Raw genomic sequence first — 19872 nt, forward strand, 5'->3', positions numbered from 1 at the left:
CAACCATAACAACATGCTTGGATTTTCTGTACCAGATACTTAAAAGAAACCTGGGCTAGTTTGTACCCAGTCCATAAAGTTCAAGCCACTCTTTTTATGCTTTGTGGGAATTGCATAAATATTTTTCTGAGAGCTACTTGCCACTGTGTTTTGAAATAATACAGGTCAATGCATCAGAATGCAGATGCAAAGACCTTCGTGGCGGAGAGATAATGGTGTGACCTGTGTACAGTATGCAGCATCACTGGGTAGTCCACAGAAGCAGATGATCTGGTAGATGAGCCATCCTCCCTTTTTTGGTTTGCACATACAATTGGGGCTGTTTAATGGAAGAAATTGTTTTTTCATCCCCTCTGCGATCTTTCCTGGAGTTTGTACATCTTATGATTCTTACTGAGAACAAATTACAGACCTCCTCGAGTCTCTTTATGTAATATTAGTACATTTCAGGGGATGTCACTATATAAATGCACCATAAAAAAAATAAATAAAAAAAAAAAATAGAAAAAGTTATTATGCACACCTACCTGATTTCCAAACATTAACATTTTTGGTTTTGTGGTTTTCTTTTCCCAGACTAATACAAAATTCAGTTTTTACAGTTGCTTCTGTGGGTGGAAGGATGCAAAAGATGTGAGTAAAGCAGGCTTCCTAACAAATGTTCTTGAGATTGAATATACTTTAATGTTTTTTTAGGAGTTAGAAATTCTCCTTAGTTTTACTTTGTTGTTGAGCAATTTATGTTTTCTTCAGTACAAGATGAAGTGATGGCAAAGTCTGAGAGCAACAGCAATGAAAAGAAAAAATGTCTTTAAAGCTGAGTTTCACAGCCTCAACCATCTTGAGGGCCATTGTTTTATTTGTCCTTTTAGTATATTAATTCTTATGAGATTATTATTTCTAGTAACACTATAAATGTGTCAATTCCTCTGTACTGTGGTTTTATTAGTGGAAAATGTGAAGATGGTTTTGGCAATGGTTGAACAGCATGTGACTGGACAGAGTACAGAGAAATGTATGATACATTTGCAGCAGCCAGAACAGCAAAATAGCCACTGAAGCATTGATCATAAAAAAACTCTGTAAGCAAATAAATCATCTAGGACTGAATTATTACACAGTTCAAACATTAAAGTATCCACAAGTCAAGGAAAATGTCTGGATTTAATACTTTTTAAATGAAATCTTATTGCTGCTGCTGAGTTTAGAAATTAATTTCTGAACTGAAAATCATCAGAGTTGCAAAACTTCAAGAGAAAGGAGTTCTGATCACACTATGGACTGTGTGAAAAGACACTGGAAGTGGAAAGGAGAATAATTTTACTGTTCATCTGGCCCAACCTTAGAAGGAAAGAATGTCTGTTTTTGATCCAATATTTGCTGTTATCTCCTAATTTTTTTGTAAAGCCATACTGGATAACAGAAAACTACCTGTCTAAAAGAGAGTTGAGAATGTGTGTTTGTACAGAGGCGACACCGGTTTACTTTGTGAAGACCAATCCTGTGACTTAATTGCCTTTACAGCTTTACAAAGTAACATAAATTGACAATAATTTCTAGGCTCCACATCTATCTCCTTCAGACTATGCTTTCCACACCACAGCTCCAGCTTAAACATTTCTTATGTTTGCTGCATACATGCCAACAGAAATCCCTGACAAGTCAGGTGATGGGATGGGAAGAATGATTCAGAGATACTGTAGTGCTTGGAAGGTGCTAATATTTACTGTTAGCTTCTCAACTAGAAAAAGGTAAATTTCACTGAGATTGTGGGACTGAATTTAATTGTTTTGTCTTTATAAAAGTCCCTTCTTCCCTGTGATGCAAACCTGTCCTTTATTCCAGCCTTGTGAACAGAGGGAAGTAGAAATGTAAAAATATTTTATACTTGCAGTAAGTAGCAGGTATGTGAAGATGGAAGAGGAACTGAAGATCTAACAGGCTTGCGTGTATCTTAAAGAGTTGAGATTAAAGTGGCTTATTTAACATAAATGTTACAACAAAGTCATAGAAAATTGTAGCAGTTTTTTCAAGCCTCTTTATGGGTGTTCTGCTGTATTTACTCAGTTAGCTACTGAAAGGTTTTTATATGGATTTATGTGCAAGTTATTTTTTAAATAAAACTTTCTTTGGCAGTTCCAGGTTGTCTGTTTTTATTAAAACATCAGCAGAGTGTTCCAAAAATAACTGCAATGTAAGTACTTATCAGAACTCTAACAGCATACGTCAACATTAAGTTTCAAGTACTAAGTAATAGTAGATTGCTGAAAAGTCCTGTCTTAAGAACTTGTTTTTTTCTCAAACTTTTCTGAAACTTGCATTTTCAAGATTTAAGAATACACAGGACAGCATCTACTCAATTTACAGAGCCTCCTTTTCTTGGTTGTCTTAATAGGTTCATTCAACTATAACATCTTCTGTAGTATCAGCCTTGTAAGTCAAGTCTTACCAGGCTAGAGATAGTCTCAAGGGCAGAGCCTATACAATCCCTCTTCACCATCCTTCTTGAAGATGAATAATAACTTCCTACTTTCACTCCCTCTGCCAACTCTAAAACTAGCCTCATTAGCCCAGGAATTATTTTTCTTCTTTGTTTACACAGCACTCAGAACAAAAAGGTCCAACGCAGACGGAGCCTGGTAAGCAGTGTCAATAACATAGGCATGTCAAAAGAGTTTTTGTTTAAAAGCTCATTAAGTTGCACTTACGTTCCACCTTCCATGGAAATTTTGAACAGCCTCTTATGACCATCATTAATATCTTTTGAGTGTAAAGAAGAGTGGGAAGGGGGGAAAAAAAGTTATTTTGTTTTAAATACTTTGAAATTTCACTGCATTATGGATACAGCATAAGAAACAGAGAAAGATAAGAGAAAAAAGCTATGCAGAGAAGAAAGCAAGCAATGAGAGGGAATGCATACAAAACACTTAACGAATATGAGTTTCTTTTGATTATCTGGTGACCTATTCATAGATTTGGATCAGAATTAACACCCCATTTTGCTAGATGTCATATCAATACATAGACACACACAGAAAAGTGTAAGGTGAGAAGGGCTTCTTTACTTGAAGAATATACAGACTAATAAAGTTCAGTTTGGTAAAACTAGAACACTGTGAAGAAGCTTATTCCTTTCCCTTCAAACATTAAGCAGTTCTAGAAAAGCCTCCAGGATGCCTAAAGAAACCCTGAGTCTGAGCACTAGAAGAAAAAACTCCGTTTACATTTCCATATCCATTTCTTGACCCAAAAGGCAAAGTTGAGGGAAAGGCTTAAAGCAGAGGAGCAACTTGTAAAGAAAAGGCATGAGAAGAATATATGGGAGTAGGACACTATGGCTGTTTCATGTTTAAACTGTTTAGAGCAAGAAGATACCATCTTTGGAAGTAGAAGGAAAAAAAGAGATTTTGCCCTTCTGTTTTGTTGTGGTGTTTTTTTTTTTTTTAATCTCTTAATAGAAAAGTTAATTGATTTTTTTTTTCTTTTTTTTTCTTCAGCAATGAGACCCCAGCTTTGCATTACTGAGAATTATTGCTTGAATATGAAGAAGACCTCTTGAAAAAAAATTTTAGCTAAGCAGCTTTTGCAGTTTTGGTCCACACCTTACTGATAATGCTACTTAACCTTAGTTTTAAAACAAAGCTACAATATATTGCCAACTTTTATCAAAAGCCAAAAATAACACAGTATTCAGTATTTTTCCATGCAAATATTATTAAAGTTGAGGGAAGAAGGCAAATAAAACTGACCTGAGCAGAATGAAAAATTGTGCTGCAATTAAAGAAACTCAGCTGTGGGAGAGAGAGAAAATAAGAAAAGGAAAAATACAGCAGCATATAAGAAATAAACAGCAATTAGTGAATGAGACTATTGCTGCTTAAAATTGGTATTTAAAACTTGGAAGAAGATCAAGCAACTCTCTTGTAGCTTTCCTATATTAACATGTACAATAAAACTTCCTATCAGCAAACTGCAGCATAAAGAAGTTAACATGTTATGCTACCACTAAAATAGCATGAAAAAGTCTTGGAGGGGAAAATAAAGGAATCTGGGGGAGGAAGGTTTCTACAGTTAGACAAAATTATTTATTTTGTCTCGTGTATTTGGCAATGAAGATTTAAAATTTAACGATGACAAGGACTGTTAATATTGTAGATAATGTTCTAAGTAAAGGTGCTTAGGTTCTGTTTATTGATGTTAGAACTCTGCTATTACATAGCAACGGACAAATCCTGTAGAGTAAAAATATGTTCTCAAAGCATACTGTATTCATTTTTAAAATGTTATAAATGCCCTCTGTTTCAGAGGTAGAAGTTATATTAATATTAATCTAATGTTCCTAACATTTCTTTTGCTTAAAACAACAGCAGTTTGAAGAGTTCAGTTGCCATAATGCATAATAATACACCTGCCCCCAAAATGTCTCTCAAAAGAATATTTTTTTACATGGCAAAGCCCCCACTTTCTCCAGATATTGTTTCAAAGCCCATCCTATGTGAAGGCCTGCTTTAGGTGACACTTACATGACTCTCTTCACAGACATTGTAAGGAGGTCACAGTGCAAAATCCAAGTGTTTGTTTTTCATACTTAATAGCAGAGAGGTTTCAAACATGAAGCAATGGCTCACTCCTTCAAGAAAGATAATTTATCTCTTCCTTTAGCACAGTCGGATCCTGGAGATTTGCCACTTCAATTCTCTGGGACTTTACAACCCACACTACAATATTCAAATAAAATCTTATTGTATTGTGAAAAGGGGAGGGGGGAAGAGAAACTGTGTTAGCACTGATTGAAGGTGAAACTCCAGTTCTGTGAAGGTCAGGAAATTCAAAATAGCTTCTTAGAATTTCTTTACTCTGCTTCAGTGTGTGAACATGTAAATGCATCTTTGCAGACAGCTGTGTATTCATGTGCCAAAATACTCTTTTACATTGTTTGAAAATAAACTAATTTCAAAGTAATCAGGATCTCACTTTCAAAGAAAATGCTCAGATATGTGACTAACTTTTCCTTTTTAATTAGCACAGTAAAGCTGTTCCTTGCCCATGTTGCTTGACAGGCAAAGTTGGTGGTACCCAAAACAATTGGCTCAAGAAAACTTGTTACCAAAGGTATTATCAGTATGTTTTCCAACAAAGTCTGTAGCAGCTGAGATTGTGAAATCCAGACAACTTATTTAAAATATGCCCTTTGGCATGTCAATTTGACATCAATTTCAAAGGCAGTTAAACTGTCTATTAAATCCTTAAAGCCAATCAAATGCTTACTGCCTTAGTATTTCCAGTGTTTTCCTTAAAATTAAACTTTTGTATTTTCTTTAAAGGCAACAGTAATCTTAATCATGTCATTGCCTTTGGACATAATGTCCAAAGATGAGCATGCTTTTAAAATTAATCCCATTATTCTGTCAGACATCTCTCCCCTTTAATCAGTTGAAAAAATAGCCTCCTGTAGAGAGTCAAATCTTTTATTTATCATTTCAGTGCTAGCTACAATTAGCTTTGTTATTTTAAAGAAGTTATCTTCTTACTGAAGAGACCTGAAGAAGAAAAGAGTCTTCAGTTAAAAGGACACATACTGTCAGCATTGTTAGTCTTTGAAAATTGCCTCATAGTGTGCTTGCTATTTTTTTTTTTTTTTTGCCCCCCAGGAGTACAGTACGCAATTCATACACACACATGTAACTGGCTGGAGCACTGAATGTTAGACTTTCTGTATCTTCCCCTGTAAACAAATTGATTGCCCATAGCAATATGCTGCTTCTAGACTGACTAAAAAAAAAAAATAACTACAGGAATCTTTAAAAGAAAAACTTCAACACCAGCCAGATGTCCAAATCTAATCACCTTGACTGCATTTGTTTAATAATACAGTAGTCAGTTCCTCATGCAAAAGTTGCTCAGAATCCAAGAGATAACATCAATGGAGTTCAATGGAAATTAATGTGAAGCTGAATTCAAGGAGTTAGAATAAATCTTGGACACACAGGATGAAGGCAAGTGAAGGAGCAGGCAGGGTAAGTAAGTGCAATACAGGAGAGAGCACACTGTTCCTTCCCTGCCGCAGGAGCCAGAGGAATGGCAAATTCTGACACTGGGACAAATTTGAAGACAATTGGAGTCAATGGACTCGCTCCTAGCAGCAAATGCTGCTTAGGTTTCACCAAGGAGAAGCAAGGTTCAAAAGTGACCATTTAGTGTATGCTCAAAATATTTACTGCTTCTTTTTTTCCAGTGACTTGTGGATTTTATTAGCCAGTTCATCCTAACAGCAGGCTTCCTCAGCAAGTCAAAGCAAACTGTCATCCCCGTGCCTAATTTTTAAGGGGTGTAAAATGTCTGAATTTTTCCTATTTTTCTATACACTGCTTGATTTAACACTTACGGCCACTTAAAGCTTTCATAATAAGGAATTACCAGTTGAAAAAACTTGGCCATAAAAGCAACGATGTAAAGCAGGTGCAGATTCCTTTTTCCAGGCCTCTGAGGCCTTCCCGGTTTTAAGATTATCTATCTTTAAGGTGATTACAGAAGTAGTTTTGATAGTTCCATGTTTGAACTCTTGGCAAGACACTTTAAAAGATATTGCTTAATGCCTTGAATATAGAAAGACACAAATCAAAGGTTTTTGCTTGTTTGGGAACTTATTTGAAGATTTATTTGCTCTGTGAGCACTAAGGAGATATCCCTATGTCTTTTCTATACGCAAATGAAGAATAACAGAACTGATGGTTAGATGGTTAGAGATCTATAAAACCATAATAGTTGTGCAGATAGATAAATGTATTGGCTGGTCAGAGTTATATTTCTGATTCTTCCGTCAAGTATCCCACGTAACACAGAGTAAACAGGTTTGTTTTACTTTATTTTTAAAAGCCAGTTTTCTTTAATCTTTTTGTTTGTTTTAGTTTGGATTTAGATGAATCATTTCCTGGGTGGAGTGCCTCATGGTAACACGATTATTATTATTTCATTTCATTTTAGTTTGAAACAAATAAAATCTTTCATTGATAACATATTCAATATTTTGCATTAGGGTTTTCTTCAGACCCAGCATGACATGAACAAAATTAATGCTGTCTTTCAGTTGACACTGGTAATATTTAAAATTTGTTAAGATTGTGCAGAGTTCTTAACATGTATTGGCACCATGCGCCATTGTGACTTGATATAGCTAGGATAATGTACATTATTTTGTCCTATACACTGACATAATTCTATTCAATGGGATTTTGCCTTGTAACAATACTTTATTGGTGTAAAACTATTCTGACTGTGACTGCTTAAATGGCCTCACTAAGTTGCACTAAGGTTAATTTCAATCTTGATTCTGTACTTCTGTTTACTGGGCTTTGCCCTGTTTTTAGGCAAGAATGGGCTAGGGGAGAGCCATGGCAGTCAATAAAACAGACTTTTTCAGTACTTTTAAAATACTTTTTGGTACAGGTTTGAACAAAGGATAGTAACATCAACTGAAGAAATGCTTCACATACACCTTTCTGAGGCTGCACCTGTAATTGACTGAATAAGATGAACCAGTTTAAGCACAGCAATTTAGCAATATCAAACCCAAGTGGGTCTGGATCACTTTACAACACCAGCTTTCAGTAGTCTCATTGTTAATGCAGTTTTTTCAGATGTGCTACTCTGTAGTCAGGGAAGATGCCCTACGGTGTGACATTCCAACACACACCTCTCTCCTCCATTTTGGGCTGTTTTTTGTTTTTTCACAGTGCAGGATACTCCCTGAAGACAGGAATTTTAAATTGTGACTCAGACTAACACTGTCATTGTTGCTCTTTTGACATCCATTAGTTTTGCTATTTCTAGTTTTGAACTGCTGTTGGGATGCTTGAAGGATTCTTGATTAATGCTGTGAATATAAATCTTATTAATATGAATAGAATATGAATAGGCTGTGCCTATGCAACTGGAATTTTATAGCAGATGGATATCACTGTGCAGTATTGCTGCCTTCAGATGTCATGGTCAGCTGGCTCATGGAAGAAGAGCAAGAGGCCAAGCAGATAATTCTACAGAACATGGTGCAGCTTTTCCTAGTTGGCTTCTGCTACTGAGACAAGGTAACTTCAGTGACAAGGACCAGAGCAATGACACTGCAAACAACAGCAGCAGAATTTCAAGATGACAAAGGCTGCCTTCCTATGTATCTGCATGGGTGTTTCCACATCTCACTGTCATCAGAAAGCTCAGTTATCTGCTGCTTGCTTGTCTTTAGCTATGCAAATAGATCACAGCAGACCAATTGCAGGGAAGATGAGAAGTACTGGAAGGAGCAGTGCTGTTGTGTCCTGTCAGTAACTCTGGCTGTTCAGGGAGGCCTATGAATTGCATTGTATGGTTGTATTCTTGATTCCATTAGGACTCGTAGAGGGATGTACATGACTAACCTTCAGCAAGCGTTCAAGCCAAAATCTTCATCTACAGTACAAGACATTTTTTAGTGTTGCTGAAAGGCCCCATCAATTATTAAGGAAGGTTCACTAATAATGTAGAAACACTAACGTTGCCAAGAACTAAGGTTCATTTCCAGCAGTGTCCAAAGGAAAATCTGCTCTTTGGGTAATCTGGATATTAATGGTGTTAAGATTTCACACCTCAGTAGGGAATATCTGGTTTATTTTCAGTTCCCTAGCATATGGTGCTTTCTCTGGGTTCCTCAGGCGGAAGAAAGAATAGTTTGGCTTCATTTTGCTTAGTCTGAAAATGGAAAATGCTTTTGGACCACTTACGGTTTATTCTGAATTTCTCCCAAGGATGTGTAGAAAGCACTGTTTTATTCTGCATGAGGAAAGGAGGAGTGAGTGATTACTGTGGGAAGGTCCTATAGCTGTTCCTTGAAAGGGTGCTTCCCACAGTGATGGCAGCAGAGCTCAGGGCCATGCTGCTCAGCTTTTTGCTGAAGATGTCCATTGGCATAATTTTTCCTTTCATTTTCTTAATTTTGAACTCTTCCAGAGCCTTTTGCTCCAGTTTGGTCCCTTGGTTCTAGCATAAGAAAATATTTGTTCCTCCACTGTCTCCACAGGTCTCTTACAGAAAACATAATTATCCCCCAAACAGATCTTTTTCTGTGGAAACCTGTCTGCTTCTCAGTGGGGAAGAGCTACCCTCTTTCCACAAGCTGCAGCATGACAGAAATATCCCAGGCATTTCATGACCCTTCTTCATAATATCAATGCCAACAACTTAAAATAGTTCTTTTCTCCTTTCCCACCTCCCCCACAGTTTTTGGGGAGCCATTTCCAGCTACCCTTCTACCCTGGGATTTATTTTGACTTCCCTAGTTATTTTTTTCTACTTAAAGCTTCTGTGACAGTAGCTGGGTGTTTGACCAGCAATGTTAGACTTTGGTGGGTAGGGAGAAAAAAGAAAACCAATTAGATGGTTGCTAATAGCATTACACATTCATCAAAGCTATTCTTACTTTTGAGGATGCCACCCAGAGGCAAGACTTTCTTGAGGTATAGAAGGATCTTACTCAAAACAGCCAATAGGCAAACTGGAAAGGTGCACAAGGGTGCTCTTTATTATGATCTTTTCCTCATCTTACTTCCAAACATAGACACACTCCAGCTGCTGGAATAGTAAAGGGACATACTATCTGAATAGGCACAGGAGAGTTTTTCTTCCTTGAAGTCCGCGTACCTTAGCTTTTAGTGCTTTTTTATTACACCTACAAGTAATTAAAAAATACACTGCAAAATTAATAGCATTCTGCAATAACTTTTTTAGGGGCAAGTAGTTTGCAGTGTCTTGAAAATCTCTACTCATGTTTGAATTGTCTCTGTAATGTGATTTTGGATGTTTATGGTATGAAATCTCAAAAGCAGGAAAAAATGAGCACACTAATGAAACCACAAGCCAACGTTCTTTCACTATTTTTCATGCTGGATCTGTCACTCCAATAAGCATCCTTCCTTTGCAAAGCATCACATTTGGTCGTTCTTTTCCTCAAAGTCCTGTTTTGTTACTTTTTGGAGGAAAAGTGGACAACTCACTTTAAATTCCCTAATTCCAAGTGTGAGCTGTAGCCACATCCTATCTTCATAGTGAAGTGATACCAGAGAACATATAAATCCCATTTGCCTGTTCTCCGCAGGAGAAGTGATGACTAGCAGACTAAGTTTCAGAAGCATGCAACTTTTAAAAGGTTCTCACAGCAATTAACTGAAGAAAATGGCTAAGCCATAATGAGCCTCATGTTAAGGAATACCTACTAGTTAGGAAGTAGACACATGTTGAAATTAGTTTAAACAGGTGTATTGGGTCTGGCTGAGCCCCATAGCAGCCCTCATAGTGTTGTGCTTGTATTAGTAGCTAGAAAGACAGGGATAACGCATCAGTGTTCAGACTACTGCTGAGCAGTACTTGCACAGCATCAAGGCTGTCTGTCCAACCTTCCCCTCTGCCTCTCATCACTAGGCAGGGGGTGGGCAAGATCTTAGGAGGGGACATCGCCAGGACAGCTGACCCAAACTGACCAATGGGATAATCCATACCATATGACATCTGTTCAGATATAAAAACTAAGAGAAAGAAGAAAAGGGAGGTATTCATTATTTACAAAGTTTGTGTTCCAGAGCAACTGCTATGTGTACTGAAGCCCTGCTTCAGTGGCCAAACATCGCCTGCTGATGGGAAGTAGAGAATAACATCTTTTGTTTTGCTTCACTTCTGTGTGCACAACTTTTGCTATTGCTTCACTAAACTGTCTGTATCTTGACCCACAAGGATTCTTTTCCATCTTATTTCTCCCCCCGGGTTCTGCTGAGAAGGGGAGTGACAGAGCAGCTTGGTGGGCACCTGGCATCCAGCCAGGGTCAACCAGGCACAAAAGGATTCTTCGGCTTTATTGTACACATGATACCAGGGAAAAAAAATAAATCTGAAAATTATTTTTAGATGAGCATCTCCTAAATGATATGCCACTTAATACAGCAGGGATGTTAAGATATTTTGGGGGAGATACTGTGAATGGCTATTATACCTTTTACAGCCTTGTATTCATCCATAAAATGTGCTCACTGGAGTTGAAAAGGAGACGTGTATGAATGGCTCTTCACCAGCATCACAAAGTTGCTGTCAAAGGAAAATAGAGGAGTTAAAATACCCAAAATGTACTCTTTAGGAACATGGGACGGAGAAAGGTTCACCTCTGAATTTGTAAACAACAGTCAGGAGTTTGGTTTTGGCTAGCACCCACCCCTCTCTCTGCCTGGCTGAACATAATGACATAAGGGAAGGAGGGAATGGTGACAAGCTCCTTCCTGGCACAGCAGGCAGGTCTCCCCCTGGGACAACCCTACCCTCTCTGGTGCCCTCGCCTAATAGGTGTGAGGCTTTGCAAGTGGAACTGAACATTAACAAGGATGATCATTCATCTAGCTTGGAGGTGTTGATGAAGTTAAGTTGGCCTACATCCTGTGTCAAAACTTCCATAAAGAAAAAAAGATTCGTCATTGTCACAGGAGACTAACTTCTGAAGGGAACAGAAGGCCCAATATGCAGACTGGACTCACTTCTTAGGTAGTCCGCTGCCTTCCTGGAGCCCTGGTTAAAAACGTGTAGAGAAAGATTCTTACCCTGCTACAGCCCTCAGACTATTATCCATTATTGAATTTTCAGGTAAGCAGCGATGAAGTTGCAACAAGTCTCAGGGCAATCAAGAAAGATTTCAGGGCCTTGGGGAGAATGGTTAAGGGATCAGGAGCACAAGCAGTGTTATCTATCCCTCCAGTTGCAGGGAATGAAGAGAGAAGAGACAGGAAGAGCCACCAGTGCAACACCTGGCTCCGAGCCTGGTGTCACTGGCAGAATTTTGGGGTTTTTGATCATGGGTCAGTTTACATGACACCAGGCCTGTTGGCAGCAGATGGGGCACACCTGTCTCAAAGGGGGCAAAGGATCTTTGCACAGGAGCTCACTGAAAGAGCTATAAACTAGATTTAAAGGGGGAGAGGGATAAAACCAGGCTTGCCAGAGATAAGCCTGGAGGCACAACACCAGTGTTGTGTGTGTTAGTGTGGTCAGGATGGTGTGTTAGTGAGGTCCTTCAGTCTTCCATCTCAGTGGAGGCAGGGGATGGAGAGCCATGTGGCCACAAATATGCAAGTGTTAGTAATGTGTTAGAAGCCACAGCAGTGCCTGAGAATGGTCACATAGGAATTAGGGCTTCTCCCCCAAGAAAGGTGGTGGGTTCCATAGCCCAAGTGAAGTGCTATACCAATGCACACAGCATGGGCAGCACACAGGAGAAGCTGGAAGCAATTACGCAGCTGGAAAACCAGGACATAGTTACCATCATGGAAACATGGTGGAATGACTTTCACAGCTGGAGTGCTATGACAGATGGCTATAAAATCTCCAGAAGGGATAAGCAAGGAAGGACAGGCAGTGCAGTAGCCCTGTATGTTCAGGAGTGTTTTGATTATCTAGATTTGATTATCTAGAGCTTAATGATGGTGGCAATAGGGTTGAGTGTTTATGAGTAAGAATCAAGGAGAAAGCCAACAAGGCAGATATCATGGTGGGAATCTGTTAGACCACCCAACCAGGATGAAGAACAGCTGGGAGAAGTCTCATGATCACTAACTAGCCCTTGTCCTCGTGGGGGACTTCAACTTACTAGATGTCTCCGGAAAATAAAACACAGCATATAGGAAACAGTCTAGGAGGTTCTTTGAGTGTGTTGAAGATGATAACTTCCTGACACAGCTGGTGAGAACCCAACTAGGGAAGGCACACTGCTAGACCTGTAGTTTGCGATAAGAGTGCGTGATGTGATGGTTGGAGGCCATCTTCGGCACAGCAGTCATTAAATGACAGAGCTCTTGATTCTCAGAGAAGTAAGGAGGAGGATCAGCAGAACTGCTGCCTTGGACTGCCAGAGGGCAGGCTGTGGCCTCTTTAGGAAACTGGATGACAGAGTCCCTTGGAAGGCAGTCCTGAAGGGCAAAGAAATCCAGGGAGGCTGGACCTTCTTCAAGAAGGACATCCTAAAGGCTCAGGAAAAGGCTGTTCCTATGTGCCAAAAAAGAAGATAGTGGGGAAGAAGACCAGCCTGGCTGAAACTCAGGAAAAAAACCCAGAGTATTTATTACCTTCGGTAGAAGGGGCAAGCAACTCAGAAGAACTACAAGGATATCATGAGATTATGCAGGGAGAAAATTAGAAGGGCCAAAGCCCAACTGGAACTTCATCTGGCTACTGCCACTAAAGACAATAAAAAATTGCTTCTACAAATACATTAGCAACAAAAGGAGGGCTAAAGAAGACCTCCGTTCTTTAATGGATGCAAGGGGAAACATAGTGACAAAGGATAAGAAAAAGGATGAGCTATCTAATGCCGCCTTTGCCTCAGTCCTTAACAGTAGGACTGGTTGTTCTTCAGGTACCCAGCCCCTTGAGCTGGAACACAGGGATGGGGAGAAGAATGAAGCTCTCATAATCCAAAGGGAAATGGTCAGTGACCTGCTACGCCACTTAGACACAAGCCTATGGGGCCGGACGGGACCCACCCAAGGGTCCTGAGGCAGCTGGCAGAAGTGCTCACTGAGCGACTCTCAACCATCTATCAGCAGCCCTGGCTGACCGGGGAGGTGCCAGTTGACTGGAGATTAGCAAATGCGACACCCATGTAAAAGAAGGGCCGGAAGGAGCGTCCAGGCAACTACAAGCCTGTCATTCTGACCTCGGCACTGGGGAAGGTTATGGAGCAGATCCTCTTGAGTGCCATCACACGGCAAGTACAGGACAACCAGGGGATCAGGCCCAGTCAGCACAGGTCCTCCTTGACTAACCTGATCTCCTTCTGTGACAACATGACCCACTCAGTTGACGAGAGAAAGGCTGTGGCTGTTGTCTACCTGGATCTTAGAAAAGCCTTTGACACTGTTTCCCATGGCATTCTCCTGGAGAAACCGGATGCTCATGGCTTGGATGGCTGTACTCTTCTCTGGGTTAAAAACTGGCTGAATGACTGAGCTCAAAGAGTGCTGGTGAACAGAGATCCGTCCAGTTGGCAGCCAGTCACAAGTGGTGTTCCCCAGGGCTCAGTACTGGGGCCAGTCCTGTTTAGTATCTTTAACAATGACCTGGACGAGGGCACCCTCAGGAAGTTTGCAGATGACACCAGGTTGGCCAGGAGCGTTGATCTGCTGTAGGGCAGGAAGATTCTGCAGACGGATCCAGACAGGCTGATCGATTGTTCAAGACCACTTGTGTGAGGTTCAACAAGCAGCAGTACTGGGTCCTGCGCCTGGGTCACAACAAACCCCATGCAATGCTACAGGCTTGGGGAAGAGTGACTGGAAAGATCACCAGTGGGAAGGGACCTGGGGGTGCTGGTCAAATGCCAGGCGAGTATGAGGCAGCAGTGTGCTCAGGTGGCCAAGAGGGCCAATGGCATCCTGGCTTGTATCCAAAACAGCGGGGCCAGCAGACAAAGGAGGCGATTGTCCCCCTGTGCTCAGGTGAAGCTGCACCTCGAATGCTGGGTTCAGTTTTTGGCCCCTCACTACAGGAAAGACATTGAGGTGCTGGAGCGTGTCCAGAGAAAAGCAACAAAGCTGGTGAAGGGTCTAGAGCACAAGTCTTATTATGAGGAGCGGCTGAGGGAACTGGGGTTGTTTAGCCTTGAGAAAAGGGGGCTGAGGGGAGACCTTATCACTCTCTACCTGAAACGACCTGAACGGAAGTTCCAGCAAGGTGGATGTCAGTCTCTTCTCCCAAGCAGCAAGCAGTAGGACAAGAGCAAATGGTCTCAAGTTGTGACAGGGGAGGTTTAGATTGGATATGAGGAAAAGTGTCTTCACTGAGAGGCTTGTCAAGCATTGGAACGGGTTGCCCAGGGAGGTGGTTGAGTCACCAGCCCCGCAAGTATTTAAGAGATGTGTAGATGTGGCACTTGGGGCCATGGTTTAGTGGTGGACTTTGCAGCGCTAGGTTAACGGTTTGACACGATGATCTTAAAAGATGACTTTAACAAACATTTCTATGATTCTATGAAAATACTGTCTTTAGCAGCAGTAATTGCCAGATTTTTGTTTCCTCTCCTCAAGAAGAGCCAGTAGTGTGATTTGAGGGGGCTGAGTATGGATGTGTATGCAAAATGTGCAAAACCACTAAAAGAATGTACCCTTTCTAAAGCTTTAATGCTGTTCAGTACAGTCATCCAGTTCAGGCTGAAGTGCGGGAGCTTACACAGCACCCTGAATCTAGGGAGGTAACAGCACCAGGAAGGAATGTATGTGAGGAAGAGTAATATTCATGGATAAAACTCCAAGTCAACCCAAGGCCTGGCATTTAGTGCAGAAAATACATAGGTACAGCCATGGATTATATTAGTTGTGTTTTCTATGGATTACTAAATACCACATAATTCTTTGGTTTGATGCAACCAAAAATCCAGTTCTTCACAACTGTGGGAAGTCCATTTTCAGCAGTTTTCTTCTGGTTCCCTTACCCTTCAGTTTCTCTGTTTCCACTTCCAAGACACTGACACAAGGCTTAGATTGGGAGGGACTTCTTCACTAGATATGAAAATCTCGCGTGTGTTTACAGTTTACTGACTCATCTCCAGGTGGGATTACACATGCTTCTCTTCAGAAGCCTGGGACATGTTCAGGCAGGATCAAAGGGGACATGGCTGCTTTACTGGATATGGAAACTCACTATTACTTGGCAGTGGAGTGGGGCACTCCTGGCTTCCCAAGGGCATTTATTTGTAGAGGCAATCTGGTCATGATGACTCGAAATTGGTGCAAGAAGAGAATACTGAGAAATGTAAAGTGATGTGCGTGGGCTGGAAGTGGAAGACTGCCAAAAGTGGAGCTGCAAAGAATGTATTTACAAAGCTTCAGCATGAAGGAAAATGAGGGTTCTTCCTGTAAAAGTCAGATGCCTGGGAACAAATACCGAAGGGTGTGTTTCAGAGCAAGGATTACTATTTTGGGAAACTCTGGTGCTGACTAGGGAGTTGTCTGGTACCCAAAGCAATGGTGTGATGCAAGGGTTAATGTGATCACTGTATTTGTTAACATAGGAGCATCGAGTAGGAATTTGGTACACAAATTACTTCTGTTTCTCAAATGCCTACAGCTGCTGGTGAAGTACAGCATGCAGTTCTCACACAGTATTTCAAGCAGCATGTTAAAAAGTAGAGGGTTAGGAAGAACTGGAACATTTATTAAATGATTGGCAACTATGTGTTTTAATGAAATAGTCAAGGATTTTGATTTAGTTAGCTTAATGAGGAAAAGCTTTGACTTAAAGGTAGCTGGTCTGCAGTTCCAATACAGGGAACAGATATGTGAAAAAGCAACTCTTTAACAAGAGTGAGTGCTTGGGAATTAGACAAGCTAGATAAATGCAGCCTACTCATGACATATATTTTTTAAAAAGAAGGGTAACCATCCACTGGAAAAACTTAGCACAGGTGACATTAGACTCTTAATCACCAGTAATTTTTAAATAAAAATTGGATATATTTTTTTCAAAAAAAATATCTAGCTCAGGCAGCAACTACTTCAGCGACATTTTATAACCAATATTACATCAAAGGTCAGCCTATAGAATTCTGTTCATTTAATCTAGGATATATAACATTTCCAGTCTAACAACTTCAAGGTAAATCATAAGCATGCATAAAGAATGCGTGACTACAAACCCTATGAGGCATATAAGCATTCACAATATTTATATGTTTTTCTCCAGAAACTATTCTTGGCTGTGCAATGTAGATACCACCGCAGTAGCATCAGACCAGGTAGTAGCAGCACAAAGCTCAGCACAGGATGCAAAATCCTTCTGCAAATCAAAGTGAATACTTGGGTGTTTAGCTCATGCTGAGCTCCCTGCTGTTGCCTGCAGCTCAGGAACTATGAACAGATGAGGTTATAGCAGCAGCTGATATTGCACCCTCTCCAAAGTAGTTCAAATAAAGGCCTAGGTGGAAAAAGTGTCTGCCCCTGACTTGTGAAGTAAGACTTTCCACAGAAGAACCATATTCATTGGGAAAATTTAACTGTAACAATTCTTGTGGTGAACTCTGTCACTCTAAATCAAGTTTCCATGTCTGCCTCAAAAACATCCCCTTGCTCTGCACAAGCTCTTGGCCCCGTTAAGAAAATTACTAGGTAATATTCTTAAGACTTGTTTTGATGAGGTCAAAAGAAATTATTAAAATGGTCCCTTCTGACTACAGAAAATATAAAAAAACCCTTATGGATGTGATCCACTGGCAGTGGAGAAAAAGTAAGAGATTTTACAAAGAACTAAAGTCCTAGATTTTTTGGTTAGTTATTTTCAGGATCTGGACATGTACTGAATTGTGCATCTTAACACAGAAACATCAGCACAGGGCTACAATTTAAAAAAATATATCCTTAATTTCAACTCCTAAATACTTCTGTTAAGTCTCTAGGGAAAAAATGGACAAACTGAATATGACAAGCACACAACAACTTCCATTGATCCTAAGGTCAGAAGCAGCAGAGCAGGGTTTATAGGGAGCAATGACATACATTTAGGGCTTTGACAAAGGAGCCCTGGCTCATCTTGCCATGACAGTTGTTAACAACTTAACCCAAACAACTTTCCTGCCCCTTGGCTCCAAAGTCACCATGCTTTTATTTAATCCACTGCGCAGTAACTACCTTGGGGAACCGCTCAGCTGCATGGCTCACGCTGTTGATGAGACTGAACTAACATGGTGGACTGAAAACAGGTGAAAAGGGGTACAAGTACATGCTCCCTTCAGCTCTGGGGACCGAGACCTCTTGGGAAGAGACAAGGTAGGCAGCCCGTTAACAGTCATAAACCGTAGTGCCACAGGAAAAAGCTTTTTTTTTGTTTGAGTAGCTTAGTTTCTGATCTCTGCAGCACAGCTGGGTCCGACTTTCCACAGAATGTACCTCACACTGTGAGGACAAAACCCCAAGTCTCCAGGCTGCCAGGTGTCCAGTGAAACTAGGGGAGAATATTCTTCTCCTGTGAATAAATGTTTAGAGACATCCTAAAGTTCAGATTAAAGATCCAGTCATGAAAATTCAGACAGCATTTGCAGATATTTTAGGCTTGCATTACTGCAAAACAGAAAAGATCTCAAAAATGTCATTTTAGAGTAGAAAGTCATTATGAGGTCCTACTACTGTAAAAATTATGCAAAAACCAGGAAAATTTTTTTAATCATCAGATTTATCTGAAAGTACGTAAAATATTTCTGCATGGCTACTTCACCGTGTGTCAAATTTTAACTTGGACTGCATTTCTGCAGACAAATTGTGAATGCTTTTAATAAAAGCACTACTTTTGTTATCTGCTTGTCAATAATAACAATTTTTCAGATGCTTTAATCCACAATTTCCTAACTTTCTAAATGCTCTAAACTTCTTGAATCCATGGAAAAAAGTCTGTAATATGTTTATTTTAATCTGCATTTTTTGGGAACATTGACTATGATTGAAAATTCAGTTTTCATAATTTATTTTCCTTCCTTGAAGCAGAAAAGGGTATCAACAGCACATCCATTATATTATCATGCTGTGCTGATTTTTATTCTACCTTCATGTTTCTTAAGGAAAACATAATTATCACTATTATAATCCACAACAAAGGAAGGTACCTATGAAGTGTAACTGCAACTTATGTTGACAACAGTTTCTTCACTGGAGGAAGCCACAGGTTTGTGGTTTCATGAGGAAATCTTAGAGCGCTACAACTTTTTTCCCCAGTATTGCATCCAAGAGAAGTATTGTCTCAACCCTTCAGCTTACCCATTGGTACATCAGCCACACCCAGCTCTTCCTCTGTCCTGTTGAGGCCTTTCAAGGGGACAACAAACTCAGGAAAATAGATAGTTTCTACCATCTCTCCAGAGCTTAATACAACAGAAAGCATTGGAAACTTCACAGCAGCTCCTCCAGTCTTCAAATAGGGGACATTGGCTAGTTCTGTGAAGATGGCTTGTTTGCAAAATTCTTGCACCACGGCAGTTGTTGCAGGAATAAGAGGTATAGTAGATGCAGACAGATCTGTGAAGCTCTTCTGAACTATAGCTACGTAATTTTCAGATGCCAGATTTTGCTCAGCTTTAACAGCAACCCCACCTTGAGTACTGTGTGCAGTTCTGGGCACCTCAATATAAGAAGGACATCAGGCTATTACAGTGTGCCCAGGGGAGGGTGACCAAGGTGCTGAAAAGTCAAGGGCAAGACTTACCAGCAGTGGCTGAGGTCACTTGGCTTGTTCAGCTTGGAGAAGAGAGGGCTGAGGTATGTCCTCATTGCTGAAGAGTGACCTCATCACAGTCTACAACTTTCTCAAGGACGGCAGCGGAGGTAGAGGTGCTGATCTCTCTGGTGACCAGTGACAGGACACGACAAAATGGAATAAAGCTGCATCAGGGGAAGTGCAGGCTGGGCATTAGCAAAAGTTCTTCACTGAGAGGGTGGCTGGTCACTGGAACTGGCTTCCCAGGGAAGTGGTCACAGCACCAAACCTGTCAGACTTCAAGGAGCATCTGAATGACACTCTTAGTGATATGGCTTAGTTTTAGGTAGTCCAGCAAGGAGCAGGGAGTTGGACTTGATGATGCTTATGGGTCCCTTCCAAATAGAGATATTCTAGGATTGAAAAAGGCACAATCTCAACATAAGAATCATACTTCTCCCAAAGTTAAAGTCTATGCTTCAGAGCCTGGAGTAAAATCCCTCAGTGAGATGGCAGGAAGAATTTTATAACAAAAATAAAATGATATATCTTCCTTGATCTCATTCTTCAAAAAGGACAAAGGATTTTTCTGAAGTTTTCAAAAAGCACTTGGCTTGAAACAGCCAACCAGCCCAGAAA

General features: G+C 40.4%; 1 long non-coding RNA gene across 1 annotated transcript; it reads right to left on the reverse strand.

Moving 5' to 3' along the window:
- Positions 1-527: 527 nt before the first annotated feature.
- LOC129784139 (uncharacterized) lies at positions 528-19868 on the reverse strand. Its single transcript, XR_008746521.1, has 3 exons — positions 19243-19868; positions 11012-11103; positions 528-608 (listed from the first exon to the last, which is right to left on the reverse strand). It is a non-coding gene; the product is annotated as an uncharacterized LOC129784139 (long non-coding RNA).
- Positions 19869-19872: the final 4 nt, after the last annotated feature.

Source organism: Falco peregrinus, chromosome 3, assembly GCF_023634155.1.
Source record: "Falco peregrinus isolate bFalPer1 chromosome 3, bFalPer1.pri, whole genome shotgun sequence".
NCBI lineage: Eukaryota > Metazoa > Chordata > Aves > Falconiformes > Falconidae > Falco > Falco peregrinus.